Consider the following 9,353-nt stretch of genomic DNA (forward strand, 5'->3'; position numbering starts at 1 on the left):
TTTTGTCCTTTCCTCTCCTCCTCTCTTCTCCTCTCATGGTTTGTCTACTTCTCTCCTTCCCTTTAATGTTTTGTCCTCTCCTCTTTGCTCCTTTCCTTTCCTTTCCTTTCCTTTCCTTTCCTTTCCTTTCCTTTCCTCCTATCTGCTCCTGTTTTGTCCTCCTTTTTCCTCCCCTTTCTCTCCTCTCCTCTCCTGTTGTGTCCTCTTCTCTCCTTTCACATTTTGTCCTTTCCTCTCCTCCTCTCTTCTCTCGTTTTGTCCACTTCTTTCCTTCCCTTTAATGTTTTGTCCTCTCCTCTTTGCTCCTTTCCTTTCCTTTCCTTTCCTCCTATATGCTCCTGTTTTGTCCTCCTCATTCCTCTCCTCTCTTCTCCCTTCCTTTCCTTTAATCTCCCGTTTTCTTCTCTCCTTTTCCTGTTTTGTCCTCCCCTTTGCTCCTCTCGCCTCCCTCTGAATTCGGGCCTTCTGCTCAATGGTTGAGGCTCCGGCGTGAATAACAGCAGCACTTCCCCTTTTCTCCTGGCTGCAGGGCTCCTTCCTCTCTCAATGACCCCTTCCTCATTTCTCTAATCAGCGTACTTGTCGAGGAGCATCTTGTCTTTGTCTGTCAGATACACAAAGGAGATATAAATAGTGCCTCTTTTTGGGGAGCCTCATGCTTTCTCGATCTGTCTGCTTCATCATTTCTTTGCCCTGTCATTTCCTCGCTATCTCTTTTTCAATCTCCTGCCACTCGTTCAACAGTCTCTCACTTCTCATAGGATACATTCCTGTTTTTTATATATATATATTTTTTACTTTTTTTTTTTTTTTACCCACCGATCTATTCTTAAGTGTGCGGCTCCCTAGATGCAGCTGAGTCTAGCCTCTCTGATACAAAGATGATGCAAACAGCAAAAGAGAAAGAGGAAAAAAAAACAATCTGAGGCAAAGCAATCTCTTTTCTCTCTCTGTCTCTGTTTGTTTCTGTCCCTGCCTCTGACTTCTGCCCACAGGTTTTTGTCAGTTCTGCGTGTTCAGCCTCGCTGGATGGATACAGAGGGTCGTGTCAGGCGGTTGACAGACGCCGCCATAGTTCCTCTTCCTCCTCCTCCTCCTCCTCCTCCTCTGCCCCGAGGCTGGCTCTGCTCACCAGGTGCCGACACCGCGGTGGCTAGACCACAACCATCTGAACAAACACAGCACAAGCAGCGACTACACACACACACACACACACACACACACTTGTGCACAAACGTATACAAAGCCACACAGACTCACAAATGCACATACACTCGCCTCTCAGGCAGGTGTTAGATAAGTATAAAGTGTGTGACGTGTAATTGAGGTGCGCTATGAAGAAAGACCTGCATAACAACTGCAACAGGCGTAAACAATAACATAAGAGTAAATAGTCATGGGTAATCTTGAGATGGGGTTGTTATAGTTTGCCTGTGACACAGTTGCACAGACTAAACCTGAGCAACGAGGAATCCAGCATCAGTGTGTGAGTCGTCGCTGTCGTCACCTCACAGCCCCTCCGTGTGACTGGTGCACATGACTTTCCCATCATACGCTGCTTTTAATGCTACAGTAAAAAAAAAAAAAAGGGGGGTTTTGGCTTAGTTTGTGTCTTTATATGGTCCCACTCTCAGTGATCCTGGAAGAAATTTTTATTTTTACAACACCATAAAAAAAAAAAAACTGCACAACAAAACCATAAACAATTTCCAGTTGGAATATTACAGGAATATGATATCGATGCCAAAGAAGATAAAAAAAAGCACTATAAAGCGTGATAAGGCTGTTATAAACACACCACTGGGAAATGCACTATGTTACAGGGATATTTCAGTATTTTAGCCAAGTTTTTCCTCAACACTGGGCTATAAAATGAAGCAGAACATGAATAAATTACATTTTTATTTAAAAATACAAAAAAAAAAGAAAAAAGTGTAGGACTTTAATGTAAAGCCGTAGATCCTATCAACAGAGCAGCCTGCGCTTACAGTATCCATATGAGAGGGAGGTAATTAAAGAGATTGGAGGTTTACTCAGTAACCCCTGCTGAGCAGCTGGTCTATGGCAGGTCAGGAGCAGCACATGGTGCATGGAGCCGTGTGTGTGTGTCTGTCTGTGTGTGTGTGTGTGCTGAACCCCACCTGCGGGCTGTGTACACACACAAAGCGACGTGATCCGCTTGACTGCTGCTAATGCGCCCGGCGGCATCTATCTCAGCCAAACAATACAGGCGCTGTTAAAGGTCCCGGATAAAAGCATGACTCCCCTAACAGCCATGGGTGCTGCCACAACAACCATCAGAGGGTGACACGACTTCTTTAAAGCAGGCTCACCTCTGTCTTCCTGCCCGTTAAGTTTACCAGGAGCAAACAGGAGGAGTGTGTTTGATTACTGACTAGTTTGACAGGTATGATAACACACACACATTGGCACACACATAGACACACACACATCTTTGCGGCTTCATCAGGCGAGACAAAACACTTCCAGTTGCGTCAAGCGACCCAGAGTTAGCCAAGCGAAATCCGGAAATGAGCCTCCGCTGCCTTCAAAATAAGACGCTTGGTCGCGAATTGATTTTGTGAAATATAATCCGTATTTTCACATCTGTCGCCATATTTACCCGTAAACATGTCGGCTATTTTAATTTTACTATGCTGTAGTTCCAAATTTTAAAAAACGACATACATCAGTACATGTTTTATTTTGAGAGTGGCCTACTGACCGGAAGTTGTTTTTGTTTCCCATCGCGCGGGGCTTGACAGTGGCAACATTTGTGGTGATTAAAGCAGAACCAGTTTGACTGTGTCTGGCGACTGCTAACTAATTCAATCACAATGCACTGTGGGGGTGGAGGAGTGCAATTAGTCTGACAACAGACTGTCATCGGTGTGTTACAGTGTCGACAGAAAAAACTATAGAAAATGTCTAAATAGAAGATAATAAGCTGGATACAATGTCGCGACAAGGCTAAAGGTCCCACTAAGTAGTGACAACACTGTGAATAAAAATACTAGAAAGTACAAATAAGGTCAGTAGAAACTTCCTGGATAACACGCATATCAGACATTTAAATGTCATTAAGCAGGCCAGATATAATCAGTGTAAACTGACTATTGAGTACTACAAGCGTACAATTAGTCCCTGTGGGAATAATGGAAGTAACACGGTGATTTTTTAATTTCTGCAAAAGGACCCGTCATCGAAACAAGCGCACCCGGTGTTAACTTTAAAAGGCAGGAGCAAACTCCTGTGGGCTACATTAACCAAAGAGGCCACATCAGCTCATTCACCCACTTTAGACTACAACAAAGCAAAAAACAAACACGGTGTCCTGCATATTAAATAAATAAATAAATAAATAAGAAGAAAACAGAAAGGCTTACCGCGTCACCAGAGAGAGGACGATCCTCGATATTTTTTGCGCATCCTCGTGTGGGATGAATTTTTGCTCTGCCCCCCCCCCAAAAAGAAAGATATGCTGTGATATTCTCAGTGCTAACACAACACGGTGCGATGTGAGGACGTGGGAAGGGGAAGGACAGCACGTAAACTCTGTCCTCAGAGAGAGAGAGAGAGAGAGAGAGAGAGAGAGAGAGAGAGAGAGAGGCGGGGTGTGAGGAGGGGGGGGAGGAGGGCCAGCACCTGCTCCACTGACGCTCCCTGGAGAGAGAGAGAGAGAGAGAGAGAGAGAGAGAGAGAGAGAGAGAGAGAGAGAGAGATGAGGGGATGGAGGGATGAGGGGATGTGGCCCCAGACTGATCCTAATGAGGGTGGAGGAGTGTGCAGGACTCGGCAGCGCACAACCTTGTCATGTTTACTGTCCACCGGAGACAGTCCGCTCCCCACAAGTCAGGACTTTTTCTGCAACGTGACTTTATTAAGCGGCGGCGAGAGGAAGGAGGAGGCATGGCCGCTGGGAGGGCGCGAGATATTGGCCTAACGTTTAACAGCCTACTATGACTAATGATCAATAAGCATAAGGCAAAGACTAATAAAGAAAAATAAAAATAAGAATAAAAATGAACTGAATGAGATGATGATGATGATGATAACTGTAGCCTTAGACTTTTAGTTGTATTAAACAGTGATAAAACAGTAGTTATATGATTTTAAAAAATTATAATAATAAAACCTGTTTATTTATTTTTGTTTGTTTGTTTGTTTGTTGGAGTTTTCCTAATCCTTCTTCATAAATGAAAAACTTGACATGGCTAGTGTTTCAGTTGTCTTGTGTTTCAAGTTATTCAGATTGCATGAAAACTAACAACAAAATAAAGCTTTTATTTGTGAAATCTTAAATACCTGTTTTAACATTCATTTGCCATCATATGCCATGAGCTCATTTAACATCGATAATGCCTGCCTCATTTAGCTAAATATTTCAACCTCTCCCCTGGGTCTCTCTCTGTCTCTCTCTCTCTCTCTCCCTCCTTTCCTTTGTGGCTCATCCCTCCCTCTCCCCATCCCTCTCTCCATGTCTCCCAAGCAGCTGCTCCACTTTGAAGCTATTTAACAGCTGTTTTGCATCGATTTGTGCTCCTGACTGCAGATTTTACCTTGTCCATCCTCCTCCTCCCTCCCTCCTCTCACTCTTTCGCTTCTCGCTCTCGCTCTCCCTCTTTCTCCTGGGTTTCTAAGAAAGGATGCCAGACACAGTAGCAGCATGCAGCCTTGATGTTTTCCCTCAATGAATAGACTGTCTACTTCAAATCTTTCCCTGAGATCCATTCACCAATGAAAGACTCAAACGTAAGATGCATAAACACATACAGGCGCATGCACGCACACACACACACACACATGCACACACACACACATGCACGCAGCTTAACGGCTCCCCACTTTTCTCTCTATGGAAACAACAAGTATTGAAGGAAGTAATGAAAGAGAAAAGAATAAAAAGTGAGGCTCCCCTGTAATCCCCAAATCCCTCTCTCTTGTACTCAAACCTACACAAGAGAAAAGAGGGGGAGTGAACGAGAGTTCTCTGTGTGTGTGTGTGGGTATGTATGTGTGTGTGTGTGTGTGTGTGTGTGTGTGTCTGCAGAGACTAGCGTAGCCTGACATGATTTATGGTTTGGCTGTGCACTGCAGGCAGACACACTCAGTTTTCTCCGAGGTGGGTGTCTAACCTTCTCCATCCTGTGTGACCTGTACAGGTTGTATGGCTGTGTGTGTGTGTGTGTGTGTGTGTGTGCACGTGCTTGTGGCTCTATGTGTATGTATCCATCTGCGTGTAAATGTGTGTGTGGTGGGGAGAGGGGCGCAGAGAGATATAGATAAACTATATAGCAATCACATGTGCTTACACTTGTGTGTGTGTGTGTGCATCTGTGTGCATATCTGAGTGTGTGTGTGACAGAGACCGAGAGAGAGAAAGAGAGACAGAGAGATTAACGGTATTATCATGTCCACAGGAGCTTGTGTGTGTGTGTGTACAGGTGTGTGAAAGAGGAAGATAAACCATGTGATCATACTATATGCGTGCACATTCATGTATTTGTGAGTCTGCAGTGTGGTGTGTGGTGTGTGGTGTGTGGTGTGTGGCGTGTGTGTGTGGCATGCTCAGGCAGTGCAAGGGTCAAAGCACACAGCGCAGTGTATTCTCTGTGTGGGTTATACAGGGCGGTGGACTGTAGGATCCCCCATTAAGCAGCGTGTAAAAGAGGCCAAGCACAGAGGCCATTATGAACTCCGGCAGTAATAGCTCCAGGAATCTTACTGCCTCTGGAGACCTGGTCATTAGCCTATTCCTCTCTCATAAAGCCCTCTATCCATCACACACACACACCCACACGCGCACACACACACACACACACACACATTTGTATGCAGAGACAGGCGCACACACACACAAATGCACACACAGTTTCTTCGTCCTTCTCTCTCTCTCTCTCTGTCTATTCATCTCTCTGCTTCAGAGGAGGACAGGAATAGAGGAATGCATAGGAATATAATTGATTTGGCAAACAGCAGTGAGTGAGCGTAGTCAAAGCTTCTCTCTCCTCCTCTCCTCTTTCCTTCTTCTTTCTTCAATGCCTTTCTCTCTCTCTCTCTCTCTCTCTCCCTCACTTATTTCTCATGCTCTGGCTACCGCTGTTATCTCACAACAAGAACAATGCACTAAGACATCCACAGATGTCTTTGAAAATAGAGCATAATGCGCGCAGATGTGCACGCTCGCACACACAAAAAAAAACACACACACATAGACACAGACACACACTCATACACAAAAACAACAAGCACGCACCCGCACACAGATGCTCATTTACAAAAGCAGCGAGGCATAATATCAGCCATGAACCCAAACCCCTGATTATTTAAATGTATTCCTCCTTCCCCATCCAGTGAAACTGAGATGCTGTAGCAGCCTGTTAGCTCTGGTCAGGTAGGAGATTACAAACAGTCAGTAACACCGCCACATACAATGACAATACATGGTCGGACAAGAATTGCCAACTCAACCAGCCTCTGAGCGTTTTGCACACACACACACACACACACACACACACACACACATACATATCTGGATTCAGGAGCTCCGTAGCAAGATTTATTGGCAATTCAGACAGTGAAAACAAACCACAGAGACAAGGAGACGAGTACTCTCTCTTTCCTCAGGCGATTGCACACAAATTCACACAGAGAACTGTATTCGCATTGAAAATGCACACTAATGCACGCGCACGCACACACGCACGCACACACACACACAGACACAGAAGAAAACAGGGAGACTCTGCTCAATATCACCAAAGTGCATACATGTACACATAATGACTTTCACTTCTGCACATACTCGCACACTCAAAGTACATGGAGTAGCCAAAGAAAGTGTACTTGCAGACGTGCGCATGCGTGCCCACACACACACATACATACACATACACACACACACACACACATATACACAAAGTACATTGTGTACCAGCACACATAAAGCAGAGGGAGTCCAGAGAGAAGAGATACCTGGGGATGGAGACACATTGGCAAAGGTAGTGCTGGAGTCAGTCACTCTGTCCTCAGGCAAAACACACACACACACACACACACGCAGAGAAACACACACTGACACACAGAGATGCACAAACACACACACACACACACAAACACAGTGCTGTAAAGATAAGCGCTAATCCTGTTTATTACCCCCTCCCTCTCTGCACTCTCCCTCTTTTTCATTTTATCGCTCTCTCCCTCTCGTTTTCTCTCTCTCTCTCTCTCTTTCCTCTTCTCTTATTCTTCCTGTCTCTCCTCCTCAAGCCTGTTTTCATCTGTTCACACACACACACACACACAAACACACACGCGCGCACGCACACACACACATTGTCAGTTTACTCCTGTGATGTTTGTTGGCCTGGGGCTGAGACGAGGAAACAGGGAGGGGAGTGTTGATGTGAGCTGCTCTCTTCCAGCTCCAGCTCTGTTCACGTCCTGCAGAGAGAATTACCTTCCCTTTGTCTGTGTGAAGGGGCTGCTGCCTTTACCATCTGTGCAGTGGATACAATGGCACCGTCTCTGAGACAGCCGTGTGTGTGTGTGTGCGCGCGCATGCATGTGAGTGTGTGTGTGTGTGTGTGTGCTCTTGTATTTTTATACTTGGAAATCCTCCAAAAATGAAGATATTTTGAAGGACTTCACTACTTTAGGGCACTTTGTTCGTGTTAGGATTTAGGCTAAGGATTAACCCTTTGGAACCCTTTGAGTAAATTGGCTTGATTTCTTTCAAAACACGGGGACATAAGGCGATGAGGAGCTTAACAAGAAATGACCTGAAAATTTGCAGGAAATTTTGTCACAAGTTACAGGAAAATGACCAAGAAATTAGTATTTAAAAAAAAGAAGAAAAGAAACAAAAGAAAATAACAATGAAACTGAAAAAAAAAAATCCACACACACAAAAAAGGGAACAAATAACCAGAAAACTATATTTTTATTCATTATAATTCTAATGTATTGTAAAATTACATTACAGGATGATTTATTAAAGTCTTTTTTTTTTCAGGAATTTTTGGTTCTTTAACTTGTTTGTTTTAGTTGTTTTGTTTTTGCTTTTCGTTTTCTAGTCATTTTCTTGTAATGTTTTACTGATTTCTTGCTCATTTTTGGCTCATTTCTTGTTAAGTTGCTCATTGCCTATTTCCCATGTTTTTTTTAATTTTATTTATTTATTTATTTATTTATTTTTTTTTTCAAATGATTCTCTTCAAGTTTCGAAGAGTTTAGGCTGTTAATTAATCCACAATTATCCTATGACAAACGTGTGTTGGTGTGCACTTGTATTTTTAGATACATTTGAGATATTTCCTGGGACTACTTCATGTTTTGCTTTTGTTTTTTGCTTCTTTAAGCTGTTTTTTTTTTCACATTAGGACTTGGGTTTAGAGCTAGGTTGAAGTCAGGTTAAAGATTAAGGAATGAATATAATTAATTAAGGTTTGAGTGTGTGGGTGAGCTCTTGTATTTTTTTTTTTTTTTAAACTTGGAAAATTCTCCAAAATTATTATATTTTTGAAGGGCTGTGCTTCTTTAAAACCTGTAGGACTTTAGCGTTTAGCGTTCAAGTTTAGGATAAAGTTTATGTTGTGATGAAGATTAAGGTGAGGGTCAGGGGTAAATCATCAATGAGCTTTTTTTTTTTTTCAAGCTGAAACTGCTGATTGTGGTGCAACAAGACAAACAGAAAAACAAGAGGGCAGGTGTGACATGACGGAAGAGGCTGGAGTCTCATTGGTTATTTTGCACACATAATGATACGGAGAAACACACCTTACACCACACCCCTCATTCTTTTCTCTCCCTTTGCATTTCCTTTTTTGACTCCTCCTGCTCCTCCTCCTCTTCCTCCTCCCTCCTCCCCTCAGCCTCCGCTCTCCCCATATGGTCTTGCCTCCACCTCCCTCTCAAACTGTGCTCATTCCTTCATCCCTCAGTGCCTCCCTTCCTTCTCCCTCCTCCCATCCCTCTCTCTCTCTCTCTCTCTTCCTCCCCCCTCCGTGCCCTTCTCTGTCTTTCGCTCTCTCTCTCTCGTTATGTTTCTCCTTCTTCATCTCCTCCCCTACCCTCCTCCTCCCTCCTCCCCACTCTCTCTCTCTTTCTCTCTCTCCCTCTCTCTCTCTCTCTCTCTCGTACCCTCTCTCCAGATGGGTGGCAGAGAGGAGCAGCTTGCTATGGTCAGGCCAATTATTTACATAATTATGATCTCCCACTTAACCACATGATCCCTTACCTGGGCGTGGGCAATTAAAACCAGCATCATTATGCAGATTATGCAAATACAGTCAGAAGCGGAACAAGGTGGCGAGAGATCACACATGAGCAAACACGTGCCCTGTAACTGTATA

The 9,353-nt window shown here is 43.9% G+C and overlaps 1 protein-coding gene across 1 annotated transcript in view; it reads right to left on the minus strand.

Moving 5' to 3' along the window:
• The window catches only part of LOC115360182 (genetic suppressor element 1-like), a 25,202-nt gene extending 21,697 nt beyond the window's left edge, over positions 1–3,505 (minus strand). Inside the window, exon 1 of the mRNA XM_030052881.1 lies at positions 3,387–3,505. The gene's annotated coding sequence lies outside the window, so the exon portion shown is untranslated. The remainder of the gene's footprint in view (positions 1–3,386) is intronic.
• Between the last annotated feature and the right edge of the window lie 5,848 nt (positions 3,506–9,353).

Source organism: Myripristis murdjan, chromosome 6, assembly GCF_902150065.1.
Source record: "Myripristis murdjan chromosome 6, fMyrMur1.1, whole genome shotgun sequence".
NCBI classification, from domain to species: Eukaryota; Metazoa; Chordata; class Actinopteri; order Holocentriformes; family Holocentridae; genus Myripristis; species Myripristis murdjan.